The sequence below is a fragment of the Podarcis melisellensis genome (assembly GCF_964234715.1).
Source record: "Podarcis melisellensis genome assembly, chromosome: 4".
Classification (NCBI taxonomy): Eukaryota; Metazoa; Chordata; class Lepidosauria; order Squamata; family Lacertidae; genus Podarcis; species Podarcis melisellensis.
In genome coordinates this window covers 57,826,151-57,849,341 of record NC_138531.1, presented here as the reverse complement: position 1 = coordinate 57,849,341, position 23,191 = coordinate 57,826,151, and the positions used below count along the sequence as shown (strand labels likewise).

General features: G+C 42.0%; 1 long non-coding RNA gene and 1 pseudogene across 2 annotated transcripts in view; both read right to left on the bottom strand.

The window, feature by feature from the left end:
- LOC309368256 overlaps nucleotides 1–6,740 on the bottom strand; it is a 37,205-nt gene extending 30,465 nt beyond the window's left edge. The window contains exon 1 of the long non-coding RNA XR_014167674.1: nucleotides 6,632–6,740. This is a non-coding gene — a long non-coding RNA (uncharacterized lncRNA). The remainder of the gene's footprint in view (nucleotides 1–6,631) is intronic.
- Nucleotides 6,741–13,738: 6,998 nt separating this feature from the next.
- Nucleotides 13,739–17,545, bottom strand: LOC309368527 (glutamate--cysteine ligase catalytic subunit pseudogene; annotated as a pseudogene). Its single transcript has one exon. The product of its transcript is annotated as a glutamate--cysteine ligase catalytic subunit pseudogene (transcript).
- Between the last annotated feature and the right edge of the window lie 5,646 nt (nucleotides 17,546–23,191).

Sequence of the window (23,191 nt, the reverse complement as noted above, 5' to 3'; positions counted from 1 at the left end):
ATCTCCCATAGCCACAGCCTTGGATTCAAATAGAAATCAAACTTTGCTCTCAAACATTGCTCTGAGTCTTTCTCTAGCCCATCTTGCCATCTCTCACATAGCCCCTTTGCTTCATTTATCTTAACTGCCCATCACCCAGGCTATCACCTCGACACAATAAGTAAGCCTGGCTTATATTTTAACACTTGCTGGAAAATAAAAGCAAAATAAAAGAAATTACTAAGATAACATAACACCCCCAGCATTAATGCTTTTTTGTTTTAAATGACTCACATTACCAAGAGCTTAGAGGCAGGCAGTTATGACAGAATGTTTCTTTCAGAAGAAAAACAAGACTGAAATTGTATTTCCTTGTCTTCAATTTAAACTTTAAACTATAAATTAATGCTGCAAAGGTAGATAGCATTATTATGTTATCCTTTAGTGTCTAGGGAATTGCCAAGTGCTTTAGTTCTTTGTCTCAGAAGAAATGAGACATGTTAAATTAACGAGACAATGACTTTCTTTCTATGAGGTATAAAAATCAAAGTCTATTTTGCTTCACAATGTAAATTAGTTTCACACAGATGTCATACCCCAGAAGAACAGCTTTATCAGAACTGCTTCAACTGTTGCTTTGCCCTACTCATGTTCTGAATATGTGTTGGGACATGGCCAGAAATGAGAAATGCAGTGCAACACAGACAACCACATCAATGGGTTATGGTAGCTTAATATAAAGTGCTTAAGGGCACTTGATAAGCTAGTGCTCCAAACTAAACCAGACCAAAAGAAGTCCCATACGAGTTATCTATTGCAGGACAATAGCATTTAAGTCCAGAGGAGGGCAACCAAAATGGTCAAAGGCCTGGAAACGATGCCTTATGAGGGCTAAGGGAGCTGGGCACGTTTAGCCTGGAGAAGAGGAGGTTAAGGGGTGATATGATAGCCATGTTCAAATATATAAAAGGATGTCACATAGAGGAGGGAGAAAGGTTGTTTTCTGCTGCTCCAGAGAAGCAGACACAGAGCAATGGTTCCAAACTACAAGAAAGAAGATTCCACCTAAACATTAGGAAGAACTTCCTGACAGTAAGAGCTGTTCGACAGTGGAATTTGCTGCCAAGGAGTGTGGTGGAGTCTCCTTCTTTGGAGGTCTTTAAGCAGAGGCTTGATAACCATATGTCAGGAGTGCTCTGATGGTGTTACCTGCTTGGCAGGCGGTTGGACTCGATAGCCCTTGTGGTCTCTTCCAATTCTATGATTCTATGACTTCAGGGTGCTGGTGCTGGTGTTTGGAATGTTACCCTGTTAAAATATTGTCGACACCAGGGGTAGCAAATGTAGTGTCCTTCAGATATTGTTGAACTCCAACTCCCATTAGCCTTAGTTATTCTGGACAATGATAAGGTACAATGGGAGTTGCAGTCCAATAACATTTGGATAGCAACACGTTAGCTACTTTCAGTCTACATTCTATGCAATTATGGACTATTTGTAAAGAACTGGAGCCATTTTTTAAATGAACACGCTATTAAGGTCCAGCAGAACATGTAATATATGGTCAAAATGCACCAGTACAGTGGTTTCCAATTAGCTAATTACTGAGGACTCCCTATTTTTCAAATCCAAGCCACAGACCCCCCTACTTTGATCTCTATGGTAGTTAAACCATAACTACTGTATAGCAAACTACAGTCTTCATAAAAGTTTTCAGTGGAGTGCATAGCACCTGCAATAAAAATAAGAAGCTACAGACAACAACTGATTGAACAGAATTTGATCTGAAGCACAGCTTCTTTTAAATTATTTCCCCCCTCAGTCAGTCACTATCATTCTGCCACTCAGGCTCATGGCTTCTTTATAAATATTTTGAATACACTGCTAATTACAAATATATATATATATATATATATATATATATATATATATATATATATATATATAAATAATTAAACCCTGCACAAATACCTTGTATAGATGCCCCACCAACATCTTGATCAAAGAGAACGGGGGACTTAGCCAAGAAAAGCCTAATGTATTGATTTCCGGCAGATTATTAGTATGCAAGCAAATCGGTCTGTGCTTCTAGAATAGGACTTGCACCAGACTTTCAGCCTAAATGTTGAATCTGAAGAATGACGACGATGACGACGGTGATAATTTATTATTTGTGCCCCGCTCATCTGACTGGGTTGCCCCAGCCACTCTGATCTCCCTGCAGAGTTGTAACCAAACTGACAAACAGCTCTCAGCCAGCAGCTACATATACTATGCCTGTGAGGGGACTCTATATTTGAGAAGCTTTAATTAAAATGCTGAAGTGGACTCTTGTTCCAACAAATTTCTATCTTCTTGGCTAAATATGAAACAAATATTTAGAATAGGAAGCATATACATAGGGGTGGGGGAGAGCCAGAAGTAAATTATCTACTTTAAAGAAGTATTTCAGAACAGGTGCTGATGTATTTTGAAGTAGGCACTAGCTCATTTCTACAGCCTTCTACAATGGAAGATCAGATTATATGGAACAGCCAGCATTGGCTTTTGTACTCAGCTCCTGTTGTTCTGTTGCACAATAGCTGCTGGGTTTGTTTTCTTGTTCTATGCATGTCTCTAATCCTCTGAGTTATGCTAGCAGCTGGGCAAGTTCAGAGAACAGCGAACAGGCACACACATGGCTTGGATGCCAGGACTCGCCAACTCATCCTTCATGTCTCTCTTCTCCTCCACCCCCATCCTTTCTCCAGGTTCTCCAGCCAAAGATTAGTGTAGAGAGTTAGAAGCAATGTGAGCTAGAAGCTTAGAGCAGAGTTAGGAGTGATGCCATGGAGAAGGCAGGCAGCAAGTTGCAAAGCCAGAGAAGCAGAACACAATGTTTGATGTCGGTTTGAATCCAAGGCTGCACATATGCGAGAAACCTTTTGGGTTGTTAATGCTGTGAGCCCCTCCATTGTAGGTTTCAGGTTGTGTATATATGTATGTATAAATAAACCATATATCATAAAGACACCACAGTCTCCACTGTGCTTCATTTCCAAAATAAAACACACACCCTGGGTGAGTGCCTGGAATCCCTGGAATCTGAGATTAGGGTGGCATGCAATAGCATTTTAGACCATTGCTAGGAATGCTCATGTTTAATTTATGCCTGTAGAATTAATGTTCTCCACATGGAGTGTGTATTACATGGCCTAAATATTTTAAAATTCACTAAGCAAGTACTTAAATTCTGTCCTCCTCTGAGGTTCTATCCTGATATGAAAACAAAACAAAGCTGTTTGACATGCTCCCTATGTTTTCCTGTGAACAATTAACTGTATTTAAGGATTTAAAAGCTTTGTGCCAGTTTTGTTTGGCAGTCACGACAAATGTCTTTTGCATTTTTAGCACTTATCTAAAAGCAGGAACACATCCTGCCTTGAAGCTTTTATTCATGACTCCAAAGTCATTTGGAGCCTGTAGATATTTTTCCTAACACATTTTCCTGATATGGTTGGCACTATGTGGGTGCTAATCTGGAGTAGTTAAGAGGCTCAGTTTCATCTCCCATACAATGCACTAGAGGTATACTTAAGGATGATAATGTCGTTTGGCTAAAGCATCCTGTTTAAACTACATTCAGGATATGGTTTGGATTACTCAGGGGCAACTATTCCAAATAATGTATGGTGATGATTTGCAGTTGATCCGGCTGCTAACATAAAGGGATAGTTAATTAATAAAACTCCACAGCCTTTGTAGGCAGATGGGGAAAAACATAAGCAGTAAACTATCTCTCTTTTAGTTGCTCATTAGATATTAAGAGTCCATTAACCATGTAATGCACTCATTTAAATTTTGGTTAAGGCCTTCAAGAGATTTGAATTACTCTGTTTAAAAGCCACAGAAACTAAAACCAACATACACAGAGAGAGTGATATGCCTAGAGAAGAATAAAAACTCTCAGCTTGCCAGTTACTCACCTGTCCCCCAATTACAGAGTAGGACGGTGTACACGCCATACATCTAAGTCACTACCTGAAGCAGAGTTTGCTCAGGGGGCTGGAAGTTGTAGCTCTGTGCAAAGCAAACTAGATTACTCTCCCCCTTTGTGGGGCAGGGAAGAAGAGATGCCCTTTAAATGTATGGTGTGTATGCAGAATATAGACACCTGGCCAATATGTGGCTGTCAGCTTATGTCTTTGAGGACCAAGTCTACTGTACTTCTATGTCCACTAAATCCACTAGATCACACTAGAGTTAGGTCAAAGTCACCTCTAAATACACAAATAATTTTGCTCACCTTGACAGGACCAAGAGACATACAAATGCTTGGCCTCTCAGGCATTTCACCTTGTTATCTTTTTTTTAATAGATTTTTTATTAATTTTTTCCATAATATCTCCAATCATACAATTTTCCACATCACATATTTTGACTTATTGAACCTCCCTCAACTCCTCTGACAATCATCCGTAGTTAAATTTCTATCTTCACATTCCTTAATTATAGTATCGCCTTTAAGTAAAGTTTTTCTGTCCTCATTTACATTCTTGCAATATTCCTTATTTTTTTCACAAAGCTTTTTTAAAACACACTAGCATTGTTTGTTCCTCACATACAGTCTTCAAATATTCTCTGAATTTTTCCCAGTCCTCTAGAAACTTATGGTCTCTTTGAAGTCTGATTTTTCCAGTTAATTTGTCCAGTTCTGCATAGTTTCACCTTGTTATCTTAGCATTAAAACAGAAAATAAGGCTAGCTGCAGTGAAGGAAATGTACTTAGCACATGTTCAGAGCCAATCTAGGATCCTCTGTGTAAATGCTTCAAGTATTTCTCATTTCAACATAGTATTTTATTTTACTGTAAAAATGGTTGTAAAATCAATCCAGAGGGAGTGTTTTCTGATGATACATAGCATATGAAATGTTGGAAATACGTATTACCAAGTGCATGGTCGATTTCAGTCATCAGATATATCAGTCCTGCGGCCTATAAAAAGCCATGGCAGTATATGCCACGTTTAGCTGAGAGAAACACATGTTTTCTGCAGTGAACTAAATGGAATGTAAAGGCTGTTTTTGATTGTGTTTACTTAATTAAGATTAAAAAGACGCACTGCTGTATGTTCAAGCTGAGTCTTAGTCTGTGGGAAATGTCAGGCAGCATTAGGCTCATTGTCGACACTGGCCTAATTTCTGTTGATGTTAATTAAAAAGTTTTAGTTCGCCAAGTCAAGGAGAAATAGTGGTTGATGGCCCTGAAGTTAGTTTAGAAAGTGGCAACTTGCTTTGTCAATCCGCCTCATGTACTTGAAAATAACTCAGCAGGTTGGAGGAAATAATCCTTCAGTTCAGATGCTTCCTGACTCCGTTTAACACAACACCATGCCTGGCCTTCTTCAAAACCCTGCCAGTGCAATTCTATACATGTCTGCTCAGAGGTAATCCCCACTGTGTTCAATGGACTTACTTCCAGACTAGGATGTAGATTTGTAGCCTGGCAGCATAATCCTCTGCATATTTTACCCAGAGGTAAGTGGTACTGTGGGCAAACAAAGCAGGATGAATTTTCACTAAACAAGTCCTCTGGAAGCAACATCAAACTATGAAACCAGGGAAATCCTGGCTGTGAGTCCTGGAGGACCTGCTTCTTGCCTGGCAGACCTTTCCCCCCTGGTCTAGGAGGGCTGAGCCCTGACTGACAAAAGCTGAAGCTGCTGAACAGAATCTTGGACTGGGGGGTTAACTTGTGTGGGTTATTTTTCTGAGGGAAGGGAGATGTGCCTGGGAAGAGAGGAGCTAGGGAGAGGAAGGGGACAGTTGCAGTGGTTCAGGGAAGGAGGAGGTATGGTGTGGAAGGTGAGACAGGCCGGGTAAGGGGTACACAGCACTGACAGTGACTCTGCCGTGTGCCCATTCCTCCTCCAGCCTGGGAAGTTGTTGTCTTATCAGGCAGCTGTTGGGTCTGCAGATGCTGCTGCTGCTGAACACCAGGTCACCTCTGAACAAGACCTCCCTCATACATGATCAGATTGTGGATGAGGAGGCTGATCTGACCTGCATCACTGAGACCTGGGTGGGTGAGCAAGGTGGAGTTTTTCTCACCCAATGGTGCTCACCTGAGTATTCCGTGCAGACTTGAGGGTCTGGGAGGGGGAGTTAGGTAAAGGTAAAGGGACCTCTGACCATTAGGTCCAGTCATGACCAACTCTGGGGTTACGGTGCTCATCTCACTTTATTGGCCAAGGGAGCCGGCCTACAGCTTCCGGGTCATGTGGCCAGCATGACTAAGCCGCTTCTGGTGAACCAGAGCAGCACACGGAAACGCTGTTTACCATCCCGCCAGAGTGGTACCTATTTATCTACCTGCACTTTGATGTGCTCAAACTGCTAGGTTGGCAGGAGCAGGGGCCAAGCAATAGGAGCTCACCCTGTTGCAGGGATTCGAACCGCTGACCTTCTGATTGGCAAATCCTAGGCTCTGTGGTTTAACCCACGGTGCCACCCGCGTCCTGGGAGGGGGAGTTACCGTGGTCTATATAAATGTGCGCTCTCTCTCTCCCCCTCTCTCTCCTCCCCCCAGTTGGGGTGTTTATGTGGGGGTCCTAGAGTGTGTGCTGGTCAATCAGGACAGATTAGGGATTCTGCTGTTTAGCAGTCTCCTTACCTGAGCTGACAGAGCTGGTTTCAGAGGCCGTGTTGAGGACTCACAGCCTGCTTATTTTGGGGAACTTCAACATCCCTGTCGAGGGGACTGGCTATGGGGTGGCTCAGCACTTCATGGTTGCCATGAAGACTGTGGGGCTGACCCAACATGTCACCATCCCAACACATGCAGCACACCACACTTTGGACCTTGTTTTTTCAACTTGGTAGGAAGAAGGTGATCTGAAAGCGGACTTGCAAACTCCACCCATTTGGATTTCTTTATAGAAAAAAAAAAATCACACCATGAAACTTTATGAAAGAGGCATTTCTATGAGATGCTGACTTTCATCAACGTTTCAGCTCATTTCTCCCTGTAATTCACTTCTGGGATATGTGAACAAATTATTTTTGTACTGAGTCCAGGATTTATTATCTCAGAATAGTTGATTATATAAGCCACCGCCCTTCTATTGCCTCACAGCACGCTCTGAGGCTCATGCCATAAGTTGCTTGTTAATCAAACAGAAGTATGTTATATTTCTGTAGCTTTGCAGTTGAGATTGCCAACCCAGCGCCAAGTTCAGCAAGTGCTAAGCCAGTCTCACTGTCACACTGAATGCTAATTAAACCGAGTTGTATCATGCTTTTCTCTTTTGCTTGCCATCTGTTTACTCTGATCATTTTTCCCTCAGAAAAATCAGCTTTCCTTCCCTACTTTCATTTGCTTGATCAAAATGCAGCATGCTTAATTATGAATTGTAACTGCACATTTGAAAACTAAATCAAGGGAAAGTAACTCCCAAAAGTGTTTCCTTTGAGGAGAACTGAACTGAAGATTTGGTGTTCATTTCCTTCAGATTTTGATTAGTTTAAGACGTGATGTAACATGCGTGTTCATCTCACCAAACGATGTTAATTTTTTATTGTCACACAGTAAGCAAAAGGTAGCTGTGCTGACCAGAAACAAAATGGATTAATGAGAAGAAGGCTGACTTGGGGTTAAAGTCACAAGGTCTGCAACTCATGGATTATGCAGTGGTTTTCAACCAGTGTGCCGTAGCACCCTGGGGTGCCTTGAATGATGGTCAGGGGTGCCACGGACAACACTGGTCTCTGTCCCTTTTTCCTTCCCACCCTTCTCTGATACCCTCTTGCGTCTCTGCCTCCCAAAGGCCTGCACAGCTGTTTGTTGCAGCAGCCCTGGCTACAAGCTCCGCAGGTGAATGATGCCTCTGGATCTGGCCAGGGGGTGCTTCCCAGGCCCCTGTGGGGCAGTGTGAGGAGACACTTCTCTTTGGGGCAGGGGGGCAGCTCAGAGGCCAGGGGCAGCAGCTGTGGCTGCCCAGAGGACTCCCAAGGAAAGGGGAGAGGAGATGAGGTTGAGGGAACACTCCACAAGGGAGGGTGTTTGAAAAATGGTGAGAGGCTGCCAGCTCTGCAGGCAAGGGGTGACCCAACTAGGCTCCTGAGCCCCACTGGGGTGCCACAGAACGAATGTAGTTGGTCAAGGGAGCCGTGGAGTCAAAAAGATTGAAAACCTCTGGATTATGGTACAAGCTAGCAGATTTAATAGGTTAGGCTCTTATAAGTCTCCAAGGCTTCAGTGTTTAGCTGAAATTTTTCTCCACCCAAAACCTGTCTGCCTTCTTTGCTTTACACCCAGCCCAACAAAGATCTCTGGAGAACTCTAAAGTTTGTTCACTATTTTTGATATTTTTGTGGGCCTAACAGACATCCTGTCACACTATAGATTATGGATATAGATTATACACATTTTTGTACACATTATTTGGCTGGAGACCTGTATGCCCAAATTAGATGAACTATGCATTTCGAAGGAGCATTGTGTTTCAAGTTTGCATATTGTTTCAATGAGAATTAAGTAGGTTCACATTAAAATGTAGACCAAGCCAAATTCTTCCCCACCCCTACAATGCGTAATGCCTGAGAGCAATGCTACTTTTTGAGATAAAGAGGTGCTGGAACTCACCATGAACACCTCCATCTTTCTCCATCTTTCTCATAGAATAAAAACGAAACTCTCCATGTGAGGAGAGCAAGCTTTTGTAGTCTTTTTCACAGCCAGTAGTATCTTTGTTCCATCAGTTGTTTGGTTGTTTAGAGGTTATATTTTTTAAAAATAAAAATTTTAAAAACGTGGGTGTTATTTAGAACTACTGCCCAGCAAAGTCACCTTTGAAATCTAAGTACCATTTTTCTTGTTGCTTTTGAAATTCAGGCAACCAAGGGTTGCCTCACAGCCAGCAGCATAGCCTATGCTGCATTTAGAAACAGGCAGATACATAACTTTTAAAAGTCATTTTTTTCTAGTAGATTCCTGGAATGTAAATTCTTGGCTTTGCAACTAAAATAACAGAAAACAAGTTGTGGCAATAAGTAAATATATATAAAAATCCTATCATCACCACAGCACACAGGAAGAACTTGAAGAATGTATGCACTGTGTTAGGCTGCTTTTCTTTTTTAAAAAGGTGAGAGTTTCAGAAATCCTTCTGTCAGGAGGTAATGAAGAGGACCCAGTGGGCTGGCTTTTAAAGAGGATTAGGCAAATTCATGGAATGCAGGCGGCGCTGTGGGTTAAACCACAGAGCCTAGGACTTGCTGATCAGAAGGTCGGCGGTTCGAATCCCTGCAACAGGGTGAGCTCCCGTTGCACGATCCCTGCTCCTGCCAACCTAGCAGTTCGGAAGCATGTCAAAGTGCAAGTAGATAAATAGGTACTGTTCCAGCGGGAAGGTAAATGGTGTTTCCGTGCGCTGCTCTGGTTCACCAGAAGTGGCTTAGTCATGCTGGCCACATGACCCGGAAGCTGTACGCTGGCTCCCTCGGCCAATAAAGCAAGATGAGCGCCGCAACCCCAGAGCCGGTCACGACTGGACCTAATGGTCAGGGGTCTCTTTACCTTTACCTATGCAAATTCATGGAATATTAAGCTATCAATGGCTATTAGCCATGATGGCTATGTTGTATCTTCACTGTTAGAGGCAGTATGTCTCTGAACAGCCATTGCTGAGAACTGCAGGTGGCCAAGTGCGGTTGCACACAGTTCCTGCTTCCCACAGGCATTTGGCTGGTAACTTGAGAACCAGATGCTGGACTAAATGGGCCACTGGCTTGATCCCACAGGCTTTTTTTTAGGTTCTTAGTATTTAACAATGACTCATGTATGTATTTGTATAGTGCACATACAAAACTGAAGGATGTATATAGCAATGAAAACTAGTCAATGTGTTCATGAAAGCCACCCCTTCCTCCAGTTTGGCATGGCTCTAGATATGTTATAAAATACTTTATCATGCACTTTACAATATTTCAATGAATAGCTAGCATTGAAATCCTCTTCAATTGTTACTTTTTATGCTGACCTCTAGTGGACAAAATGAGTATTAAATGGAATAGAAACAAAACCAGAAGATTACAGATTAGCTGTGTTCATATATGAATCGATACAGAGCACCATTTTTTAAGCAGAAGACTGCAAGTCCTTGCGGGGGACCTAGTCCAGTTTGAAATATGGCCATTTGTTATCTTATGAGAGAGGGCTACTTTTTAATCACATTGAACCTGTTTATAGTGAAGTGTATATAACTGATGTACACCAGCAGGTATTTAAAAAGCTACAAAACATTTGCAGCCAGCTGGTTTATTGTGTCATAACTGAGATGAATTACTGTCCCTTATGGAGGATAAACAGAGCTGACAACCTAACTAAAAAACACACCCTCATTTTTTGGAGCATTAAAAATATAGGATCATTCAAATGTAATACCAAAACATGACTTGTTGGTATGAAAATGAATCCTAAGAAGCCTTAGTGCTTTGTGTTCATGTCACAAATGATAGTCTGCCCTTTTTTGGTTATTCAGTATACTATGGTTTGCTACAAACTGTGTTTGAAATTTTCCAACTACCATAAAGTTTCTAATTACTATACATGATGGCCCAATGAAGGTGGAAGAAAACAGTACATTCATAAAACTAAAAAAAATCCTTCCAGTAGCACCTTAGAGACCAACTAAGTTTGTTATTGGTATGAGCTTTTGTGTGCATGCACACTTCTTCAGATACCTTCTTCTTAAAACTAGACTGTGTGTGGTATGCAAAAAAGAGTTCATTTATCACAAGGACTTCTGGCTGCACAACAGAACTCCTCCCTCTCTTTTTCTTCTTCCACACCCCCTAACACTGTTCTGTGTCTTTCCCCAGCCTTCTAGAGCAGATTTGGAGACAGCAAGGGGGCAGGTGCGGAGATGAGAGGAAGGGTAAATTCCGTTGCACAACAAAAATCCTTGCACTAGCAGAACTACTTTGTTAGATACCACCCTAGGGACGCGGGTGGCGCTGTGGGTAAAAGCCTCAGCGCCTAGGGCTTACCGATCGAAAGGTCGGCGGTTCGAATCCCCGCGGCGGGGTGCGCTCCCGTCTTTCGGTCCCAGCGCCTGCCAACCTAGCAGTTTGAAAGCACCCTCGGGTGCAAGTAGATAAATAGGGACCGCTTTCTAGCGGGAAGGTAAACGGCGTTTCCGTGTGCAGCTCTGGCTCGCCAGAGCAGCGATGTCACGCTGGCCACATGACCCGGAAGTGTCTTCGGACAGCGCTGGCCCCTGGCCTCTTGAGTGAGATGGGCGCACAACCCCAGAGTCTGGCAAGACTGGCCCGTACGGGCAGGGGTACCTTTACCTTTACCTTTTTACCCTAGGGTTTAGAGTCTTATAATAGCGAATGCAAGGAACAACCAAGTGAGAAATGGCTCATATATATATGAGGGAAACACTTTCAATTCTTTCTAAAAGCCCAAGAAACATAATCATTGTATAACATTTAGATCACTGGGCTTTGCATACACCCAAAAATCCTTAAAGAATTAAAATATTCGGATGACGATGACAATAACTACTCCTCACTTAAATCAAGCTCTTTTTTGGAAAATTAGAAGGCAGTTAACAAGCAATCATTTTTTGAAAAGGTATCCAAGATGGAGGAAAATATTACAGGCCAGCTAGCCTAATGCCTCTTCTGTCTAAACTGATAGACAGCATTGTTAAAGTATAATGATTAGAAGGAAGAGAAAGCCTTGCTAAGGAAGACACCACATGATTCATTTATACCCCGTCTCTTAGCCATGGGCCAAAGGTTCCCCACATCGGCATAGTGGGTGAGGTTCCCATGTTTCCTACTTGCATGTCATCTTGTTTTAAAGACATACAGACATAAAAGTGGTTCCAGCAGTTTGCATACTTGAAAAAAGTATCTGAATTGAGACCAGAAGGCCCAACTAACAAGGTCAACCGGACTACCAAATTTGGTAGCGACTTTAATATCTGTATATGTAGTGTGCTCCGAAACAAGTACAGTGGTACCTCGGGTTAAGTACTTAATTCGTTCCGGAGGTCCGTTCTTAACATGAAACTGTTCTTAACCTGAGGTACTACTTTAGCTAATGGGGCCTCTGGCCGCTGCACGATTTCTGTTCTCATCCTGAAGCAAAGTTCTTAACCTGAGGTACTATTTCTGGGTTAGCGGAATCTGTAACCTGAAGCGTATGTAACCCGAGGTACCACTGTATTAAATATCTTTTATGCTCAGTGGATAATTAAGTACCGTACTGTATTTTCTCAGTGGGATAGCAATCTGTACCTCAGAGCCACCCTGTGCACAGGAGTCATTGTGTGGATAAATCCTGAACTTGTGGATTAGCTGTCTTGAACCTGGCTTTAATTTCAAATCCTTTTTTTAAAAAAGGGATAGTCTACATGAAAGTGCTTGGGACTCTTGCTTTTTTGCATTTCAAATTGAAATGGTGCAAGAGTTCATGCTTGTCCACAAGAGGGTAGCAAGATTACATAGCTGCTAATTTATGAAGATTTCAAGAATATGCCTGTTAGTGGTGCTTTTTTTAGGGCCCGTTGTTTTCCAAATGGGAACTCTGATCTAAATATTGGTTTTCAGGTGCCATGAATCAGATTCTGTAGTGTAAAAGCCATTTAAAAAGGTGTAGGTCACTGATTTAATTGGAGACATCCTATTTTCGTTAGAAAAATATTGTGTTTTCGGCACCATGTGTCTTACAAACTGGGTTTAAATTTATGAAAACTTTTTACAGGAGGAAGAGATGTGTGATTTGGGTCTCCACAGAAACATGGAGTGTCAACACCATGTATTACAAATAGAGTGGAGGTGAGGAACAGGGTGAGGTACTTGCCTGCTCCTCCACCATGGCAGATGTTATGTCCAGGTAGAATATATGGCATGCTCTCCAGTATTCCCAGCCCACTGACCAGCAGAACCAAGAGATGTGATCTGATCCTTGATGATTCCTCTATCCCCGCCACAAGTGACCCATCTACTCTAATCTGCTTGAGGGTTGGAGGATCCCTCTGGAGCATATGGGGTGCATGTGAGCCATGGGTTAGAGAGAGCACCTAAAACTCCCTCTTTCCCCATTCTTCTGATTGATTTCCTCCACCAGGTAAGAGTCACCACTGGACACCACGCATGAACTGGGTCAGAAAACCATAATGAAGTATGAATATATTGGAGTTATGATAACTTTAAAACAGGATGAAAGTGGAGTAAAAACTAAGCACTTCTATAAACTTGGAGTTAAGAGGATGCTTTTTTGACAATTAATAATAAATGATTCCCAAATGTCAAGTTACTTGGATGTGACTCAGCAGAAACTGTAGCTATTGGGAAACTTAAAAATCTGTGGCATGAAGCCACTGAATGAAGCTGACAGACTTGTGGAAGAGACAAAAACACAATTAGTAGAGAAACATGTTGATTTTTACCCCAGCTTAGTAAAGAAAAATACTTTAGATTTATCATATCCCATTTACAGTTAGACAAACATCTATTTAAATCCACATTTGTGAACTGGGCTGCTTGACTGGAAACCTGATTTCACATGTCAGCTTCTGGTAGAATGAGGACCACATCACCTTCTCAAGGTAGAATGGGGAAAATATCTATGTGAATCAGGTTCTGGTTATTTCCTTAAAATATAGCAGATTGTTAAATGCCAATAACAAACGTTTGAGAACACTGACTCTCCCTGCATTGCCCCCAGATAAGCACATTAAAAAGTACCAGCTGGTTCACAATGTATTTCAATATAGCATTATTAAAATACATTGATGTTAAAAAATTTGGAAAAAAACATTTTACTATTTACATGTACTATACACAGCATAATACATAAATATAAGACTGTGCCTATTGTAGGGAGTTTTAAGAGAATATTCTGTCAGATAGGCCCATCTTAAATGGAAGTAGAATCTATTTTGGTCTTCGCATTACAAAACTGCAGATATTTACCAGCAATGTAGCTATTGCTCCAGCAGAGAATGTGATATCCTTTCCACAGTTGATTAAGGCATTTCATAAAAAAGCATCAGTTTTAGTTTCATTGCATTTTACTTTGTTAAATCATGCTCCAAGCAGTTCAGGGCATTCAGCTTGTTCTTCAGCAATTTGGTTGCATTTCCAAATCAGACTATAATTCACCTCTTCAGTAATCACACTGTCATTTTTGTATGCTGGGTGGCTAGCGACAAATTGTCGCATCCATCGAGCAGCTGTCATCAACTCTCCTGATGCCCTCTTTTTTATTAGTTTCAGGTATTTTAAAATGCTGCACCTTGTATCCACATCCACTTCCACATTTTCAAGGTAAGAGTTTAAAATTGGAAGTAATCCAGGAAACGTTCCCTTCTTCCCATTGATAATTGTATCTATGCTCATTAAGATATACTCTTCGGCGTCTGTTTCTGGAACATCCTGAGCTGAGCCACATCCACCCACTGCAACATTTCCACATTTATAAATATCTTTTCTGAAATAAAACATGCCCTGCTGGACAGCATCTCGTTTCTGAGCCACTTTAATGTTTTCATCCACCTTGGACAAAGGAATAAGAAAGTCTAGTTTGTATGAGAGAATGACTCGTGTCAGCAGCACCACAAATGCAACATATGCAGCATTTTCAAAGTCTGTTAACTGGACATCCATGGGTCTGAACTCAACCCTCCATCCGATATCTGAATTGGGAGGAGGAGGTTTAAATCTCATTGACTGCCAATTCGTGGACTGAATATTTTCAAAGTGGTCAGATTCATTTTCATCATCCAAGTGTAGTTTCTCTTCGAAGATAACCAATGGATCACGAATAAATAAGTGAGCAATGTGTTGGGCCAAAAGATGGTCAATGCCTTCTTTTACCAGCTGTTCATAGATTTCTTTATCTACTGCCAAATCAATGTCGTTGTATTTTTCACCACTTTCAGAGAGGTAAGCGTCTATGGAATCATATCTGGATTTGTTGATTCTGTAGCGGTTGTTCTTTAATGGCTCCAACCCCTTCTCCTCCCTGGTTCTATCGTCTACCGATGCAGATATTACTCCCCAACGGCAGTCAACATCCGTCACATAGCCCCGGTAGAATGGAGCTGCAGCACTTAATGCCATCAGAATGGGACACATTGTGGCTAGCTGGTCATAAAGGTATCTCGCTTCAGAAATGCTGCAAGCCTGAAATGTTACTTGAAGGCAGCAGTTGCCCATTCCAAACCCCATAGCATCCATATATACATGGTCAGGCAGGGCTGCTTTTGCTGCTTCACCATCATCATTAGGAAATGTTTCTATAAACGGCGATGGGGTATTCCTGTCCTTAAATATTGGTATGTTTATCACTACTTTTTCTCCTCTTCTGTGCCGAATGTTTCTCGTTAAAGTACCAAACCTGGGGTGTTTGCTGATAGCTTCATCTGGGAAGAAGAGGGACTTGGAGGCTCCTGTTTCAACAGGCGTTGGGACACAATCTGGTACCGTAAATCCCGGGCAACCTAATCTTGGAAATGATGTTATAGTGCAAAGAGCTTCATTTTGTTTCAGCACTGATGCCACTTCCTGCCGACGCTTTCTCATGTTCTCTTGCACAGTGTTAAATTCAGACATTGTTTCTCCATATGGCTGTCCAGGAATCCCTTCAACCATATAGCATCCATATTCTGGCTTCCACAGAGTTGGATGGTTTGAGTGTACCCTTTCAACCTTGTCTTGCAAAGTATGTGCAATTTCTTCTCCAGTTAAGGACAATCGTGCTCTCTTATTTTCATGGTCAAAAGCTACCACCATGTATTCTACCTCATCCCCCCACTGGAGCAAATCCTTGCGCCTTTCCCCGACAGCTTGGTAGATGTGCAAAAACTGGAGGATGCCGTGCTTGCGAACATGTTCTGCGTGCTGCTGCGTCTTCTCCCAGCTCATCGGGGAGCCCTGTGTCAGAAGCCCCATGGCCCTCAAGGGAAGTCGTGAGAAGAGCTGAGATACCACAGGAAGGAGACATAGGGAGTGGCTGAGGGGACAGAAAGCTGTGGCTGCCGAGAGGGTGTGGGAAAGAAGCAGATCAGCCGTGATGAAAATTATTTCAGATGGTGTAAAAGGCAGAAGAATTAGGAGGAGGGAGGGAAAGGAAGATATACTACTATTCTCTTAACTTCTCTTTCACTTCCATTAAGCTGCCTGGCCCCCAGGATGGAGTGGTCCCTGGTTCATGCTCTTATGGCTACACTGGAAGAAGAAAGTTTTGAGGAGGCTGTCAGCAACTGTGTATATATAGATGTACTGTGTATAGATGTATGTGGTAGCAATGACTGTGTCAGCAACAGGGCACACTTGGTTGGGGTAGAGGAGGGACGTTGGTCCTTTATGTTGAATTTCTGTAATGGGATAATTTGCTTTGTCCTAGGTTGAAGGAGAGAGTGTACACAATTTTTTATATATAAATGAGCTGAGTGGGTTGGGTTGTTGTCCTCAGCGCAAAGCCAACAATGGCAATCCACCTAACTCACATGCACAGTGGAAATCATGTGACATATCTGTGGTATTGTCAAGGAGCATGGCTAGTTGGAGGCCACAGAAGGGCAAAGAAGTTCTGGTCTGCAGGGCAGGAGTTTGGCCCTTTTCGAGCCGCAGTCTTTAGACCAAGGGGGTGGAGCTTGGGAAAGAAGGACATGAAGAAGAAGAGATGCATGTAATATATAGTAAAGAGAACACAGTGGTCAAGAAGATGGAATACTGGAGAAACAGAGTCATGGCAACAGGTGCTAGGCAATGGTTGTTAGCAGGGAGGTGCGGCAGTTGGAAAATGTGGTTGGAAAAATTGTTGTTTGTCTGTTTCAGTGTTTGCATCGGTGCCTTGAGCCACATCCCAGAAGGAGCTCCCTGAGCATTGATAGTAGGAGAGGTACCTCTAGTATACTGTTTTCGACACCTACCAGAAACATTGCATAAGCAAGTCTCTCCAGCCATGTAGATCTGACATGTATTTGAATATGTAAATTTTATTTTATAAAGTATGCATTTAAAACTGTTGATTTTATTTGGGGGGGGAAGGCTACTTTGTTGTTTTTTTTAAATCTCATTTTGTAGGTAATTTTAACGAATATTTTGTGTAAACTGTTTAAGGTCCTGACAGTTAAATAAAAAGCAATAAATCACAGATTCCTCTTCACTTGAACTCATGGCTTCATAACGGCTCAAATGCTGGGCTGTGTGTATGTGTGCTTATTGGATTGAGCAGAGCCATCCCTCTGTTAGTTTCTGCCATCTTGGATAGCCTCCTGCCTGCCACTGCTGACACTGCCCAAATATCCTCATTCCTAATGTGAGTGCAGGTGGAAGGCCTACTGGCAATATTTTCACCAGCAGAACTTTGCAGGTAGTCCTTTAATGGGCACCCTCAGATAAGGATAGGGCCAGCCAACCCAGGACCTACTGAGCTGCTGTCATAACTGGTGTTAGCTGGATCTAAGCCAATTCAAAGGCCTTATCAATGCAACAGCTGGAAGCTGGTGCAGCAGTTGGGCCCAATCTGCCTACTTCTTCACTTTCTGCTGCCACTGTTATGAGTGGGCAAGCTGGAGGTATGGCAATAGCTCTGCCACTCTGCAAACCACAGTGGTTGCCACAGCAGCGAATAGTTTGCACTGTAGTCCAATCCACAGTCCAAACTCTAGATGTCTCCCTTGAACTTGATCTCACTAGTACCCTTGCAGAAAAACCTGAAGACAATTGGTTTCTTCTGCTAGCACACACTGTACTGAAGTTCTGTGGTGATCTCAAAGTTCACCCTGGTCTTCAAGGTGCTGGTGGTGATCATGACACTGCTCTCAGTATTGTGTATGATAGCCTGTGTATGTTCCTACAAATTTTGCTCCAAGGGGAAGAAGTCCTGAAGGCTGGTGATGACAACAGGGACAACAATGAATCTAATGGTCAGCTGAATAAAATTATGAATGTTACTCAGGATTTGGTGTATTACATGAGCAGAGACAAGAAATTGACTCCTAAGCATATTCAACTTTCCTCCACAATTCACCAAGCAAAGAAGCAATAAGTTAGTGGAACTTTTTTTTATACAGCTGAAGAATGACATGAATTATGAACTATGAGCATAACTTCAGAGACAGCACATGTGTTAACAGATCAGTGGACTGAAATGGAATTTCTGAGGTGGTTGGTAGTCAAATATTTAGACGTGCCAAAAATGCCACAGACAACAATAAAGCTAATTTTAAATAGAATAGTATCAAACCTGGCAGCAAGTCAGGTGTCAAGTCCAAAGTCTGGGGGATCAATCGACACAAGCAAAGTCCAAAGGTCAGGAAATGCAGTTCAAGCTCAATGCGAGTAATCCACACTTGAAGTCCAGCAGTCAGGATACAGTCCAGAGTCAAACCCAAAGTACAGTCCTGTAGAAATCCAGGAGTATCCAAGCCACGGGCTGTTGAACAGACACAGTACCTGAGCTCTGCTTCCCCTTTGTACTTTGCATGCTGACTTCAGCTACTGGGCTTGATGAGGCATGTGACCCTCACCTGTTCCAAGCCACCTCCAGCTGAGGAATCACATCCCTCCTCTCAGAGCTAGTGAGCCCCACCTGGCTAGCTAGTCAGCTGGGCTGTGGGTCCTTGCCTGCCTCAGCCTCTTAGAGCACCCATCCTGCTTCTCCCTACACTTCAGAGCCCAGTGTGTTCGTGGAGAGAGCAGCCCTTCTGGCTCTGGTGATAGTTCCTGCTGCTCTGGTTCCTGTGCATTGTGTCCCTTCCTCTTGTCATCCTCCATCACCCTGTGAGTACCTCCTTCCCCCACCCCCTGCTTGCTATGGTGTGTCCCAGTCCTGGCTACACCCTTCACTAGGTTCCTCTTCCTCCCCCCATTGTCCTGCCAGTTCATGACACAGAATCATAGAACTGTAGAGTTGGAAGAGGTATCCCAAGGGCCATCTAGTCCAACCCCCTGAAATGCAGGAATCTCAACTAGATCATACATGACAGACAGCCATCCAACCTCTACTTAAAAACCTTCAAGAAGGAGAGTCCACCACTTCTCATGGGAGTCTGTTCCACTGTCAAACATGTAAAAATTAATAATTTCCCCATTGAAACTACATTTTATGTACTCTAATAATCCCACTGAAAAAAGTTGTACACCACAGAAAAAATTGCAGTGACAGTTTTATGAACTGATTCCTTTTTTAAAAAAAAGTTCACAGTAATCCTTGGGAAAGTGGCTACGAAATCTGACATGAAAAATGTGAAGGGTTTGCTAGATTGTACACAGTAACCAGAAATGTGAGAAATTGTTGCCATTTTCCAAGATGGCAGCCAAACTAATGAGAAAAAAATGCTTTGTTTCTAATATCCAGATTAAAATGTCAGAATTTGTACCCAATATTATTGATGAGCACATAAGCCTGCTTAGTTAATTTTGCACAGATATGTGAAGGGTTCTCATGTAGCCCTGAATATCTGTATTTGTGAGCAAATTGGAACATCACAACATTTAAAAATCTGTTCCTATTTACATATAGTTAAAATACAGCTCTGTAGTTTTAGTATAATGATTAACCATTACATATATTTGATTATATGTAACTGAAAACAGCAGGAGACTCCAAAATAGAGAAGCTGTGTATATTTCTGTTGTATGTTTAGTTTCCAGTGATTTATAATGCTTTGAAAACCTAATAAAATAAACACAGGAAAAAGGAAACTAGAAGCTTATTAATTTATTGGTAGGAAGCTATCAGTGGAATGCATTCAAAAGGAAATGTTACTAGTGACAATATGAAATAAAACAGAAGAAATTCTAAGCATTTTTAAAAGAAGAAGAAGAAAGCTTGGAATACTTTGACATGTTTTTTTTAAAGAAACATATCAGGTTCTTTTCTCCAAAGAGAGACTTTGGCAGGTACCTGCCTAAAATGTAAATAGAAATATTCTAGAATCAAGTCAAAGCTTTAGAAGTGTAAATAGAAAGAACCTGCTGAAAGAATTCCAGCAATGCATTTTTTAAAACAGTAGAAAATAAACATGTTAAAGGCATAACTTGGGATACGTTTACGCTGCTTATGCACCTCTTATCAGAATCCTATATGACATACTGGAATCAGATTTGCCACTAGGTGGAGACTTTTGTCTAACTTCTTTTATTTTAAACCTTGTTTTTCAATCTCTCAGAACCTGAAGATATATATTTTTAAAAAACTACTGTTGGCTGTCTTCTGACAATGCTATTCCTTTTGCTGTTACTGTCACTGCATGTGACAGGAATGGGTTGTGGCTATAATCCAATCTTTTTTTGGCAAAGAAGTTGCTAACTGCTAGTTGAATGGAAAAGGATCAGATGGAAAGGGGAATACATACTGCTTTTCTCCAATAACCATTCCTAATATCTTGTTTAGGCATTTCTTTTGAGCATATGGAGGAAGGTGAATCCCTTTGAATAAAACAGGAGATGAAATTAAGACTTGGCAGCAACACAGACCTCTGAACTGATGACATGCCAGATTTTCCAAAGCTGCATTTTCATTGAAATTCTTACACAATCTCCTTAAATGTGAGCAGAACTTCTAGACAAACAATAGTATATCAAAGTTGCAAAAGCAGAGTAAAGCTGAGACAGCTCTATAGATAGTTGAACCTGTGGGGCTGTGCAAAGGCAGAACAGCTGATAAGAACATAAGCCTACAGTTGTACCTTGGAAGTAAAACGGAATATGTTGTGGAAGTCCGTTAGACTTCCAAAATGTATGAAATCCAAATCACAGCTTCTGATTGGCTGCAGGAAGCTCCTGCAGCCAATCAGAAGCCACAGAAGCCCCACTCAACTGAATTCAGGTTCTTCTGGGTTTGTGGCATTTGGGAACAGAAATGTCCAAATTCCAGTGCGTTTGACAACCAAGGTACAACTGTATAAGAAGAGTTTACTGAATGAGGCCAATGGCCCATTTATCCAGCATCCTGGACAGAAATAATAAGAAAGGGATATGTATGGCCACCCTAGAAAACAAGAAAAAAAAGAAACTGAGAGGAACAGGGGCTAAGGGTTGGTTGGGGCATTGTTCCACCTTACACAACACAACCCCACTGGCTTTGATAAGTATTGGCAGACTCTAGCATTAAGTTCCAAAGATGGTTAATGTTGGAGTGGTTCAGGGGAAAATTCAGTTGTTGCACCAGAATGTCAGGGCTGGGCTATGGGCAGTAAGTCACAAGCTGGGAACTGGGAGTCTGGATTGAAGAGTGATCAGGTGAACAAGGGCTCAGGTGAACTTTGTTGCTCAAGCAAAACACCACCGGGACAGGAAACCCTCTTATTCTCTTTCCTGCCCAAGAGGAGCCATTGTCCAGTCTGGCAGGCACAGCCAGGCCAGGGCAGACAAAGGTTTTAATTGAGAGGTTGCAGCTATGCACTTTACCACATGGGGCAGTAGTCAGCAGTTGCTGATACAGAAGCTGTACACTCCACACACTTGAAGCACCTTTAAAACCTTTCTCCCATCAAAATCCTTTGAACTGTAGTTTACCCCTCAAAGAGGATTCTTTGGGAACCAGGAGCAGATGAGGGTATCAGGACGATTGCCCCTGAATAACATGTTACCTGGTGACCAGATTTTTTTGCTTGTCTGCTAAATTGTCACTCCTGCTCATCACTCAATCTCTGCTTTAGCTGGCATTTCAGTTTATTGCCTCTTTTTATATTTAACCATTTTTGTCAGTAAATCATGATGTTACTGATAGAGCCTCTCAGAACCTATTGTTGATCTAATGGGGTTATTTTGTTTCTTGAAAGTATGTTTTTAACCAGCTTTCCACTTTGATATGTATATCCATAATTTTGTTAAATGGACAGGCTCTTCACCCACAAATTCCCAACTCAGTTTTCATTGTAGCTCATATTCTCCATTTATATTTCACCCTTGGTATGCATTCTTTATCATTAACATATGTATTGAAAAAGATTTGGCTGAATACAAAAAGCACAAACCAGAAGGAAAGCCCAACAGGGAGACTAGAAAAGACATGCTTGGGGAAAACACATCTTTATAATGAGCTGTGATCAGGAAACTTTGTAGTGTGAAGCATCATTTGGGAGAGATCAGAGTGGAAGGATTAATTCAATTCTGGCCAAGTGCTTTATTCTTCTTGCTCCCACTTCTTCTATTTCCTCTGCACATTTTATGGGAAATTAATTTTGCACATGTTTTCAGCCTCTTATTCACAGACGAGTGTGACATAGTTCAGAAAACTGAGCTAAGAAACATCTTTAGGCTGTGAGATATATATGCCAAGTATAGTTGAATACTGAAAAACAAAGGTTCTTTCTTGAATTTCTCCCCCCACCCGAATAAATTGGACAACCCCCACACAATCTGACTTTGTACTCAGGTCTAGAATGTAAGCATATTCATTTTGTAAGCATCTCATTTTGAAGAAATCTCTACAGAGTGGAGTGGATGTCTTGTCTTATCTGAAAGGTAGTGAGAAATGGTCTTTATTGCCATAAGTAGCATGAGTTTGACCAAACTGCGGGAGGCAGTGGAAGACAGGAGTGCCTGGCGTGCTCTGGTCCATGGGGTCATGAAGAGTCGGACATGACTAAATGACTAAACAGCAAAAAGGGGCATGGGTGGCACTGTGGTCTAAATCACTGAGCCTCTTGGGCTTGCTGATCAGAAGGTTGGCAGTTTGAATCAGTGCAATGGGGTGCACTCCTGTTGCTCTGTCCCAGCTTCTTCTGCCAACCTAGCAATTCAAAAGCACATCAGTGCAACTAGATAAACAGATACTGCTGTGACGGGAAGGCAAATGGTGTTTCTGTGTGCTCTGGTTTCCATGACGGTATCCCGTTGCGCCAGAAGTGGTTTAGTCATGCTGGCCACATGACCTGGAAAGCTGTCTGTGGACAAATGCCGGCTCCCTTGGCCTGAAGCGAGATAAGTGCCACACCCCATAGTCACCTTTGGCTGGACTTAACCGTCCAGGGGTCCTTTACCTTTTATTGCCCCTATTGTTACATAAACCCCTGTAACAATTACACGAACAATATAAAGATTCTTTTGTTTTGTTTTGCCTTTAGAAATTGTTCATGAGTAATTTTACTGGTTCTACTTCATTGGTTTTGGTGAGTGTGTGTGTGTGTGTATGTATGTATATGTATGTTTGTGTGTGTGTGTATATATATATATGGCATTGTTCTTCAATGTTATT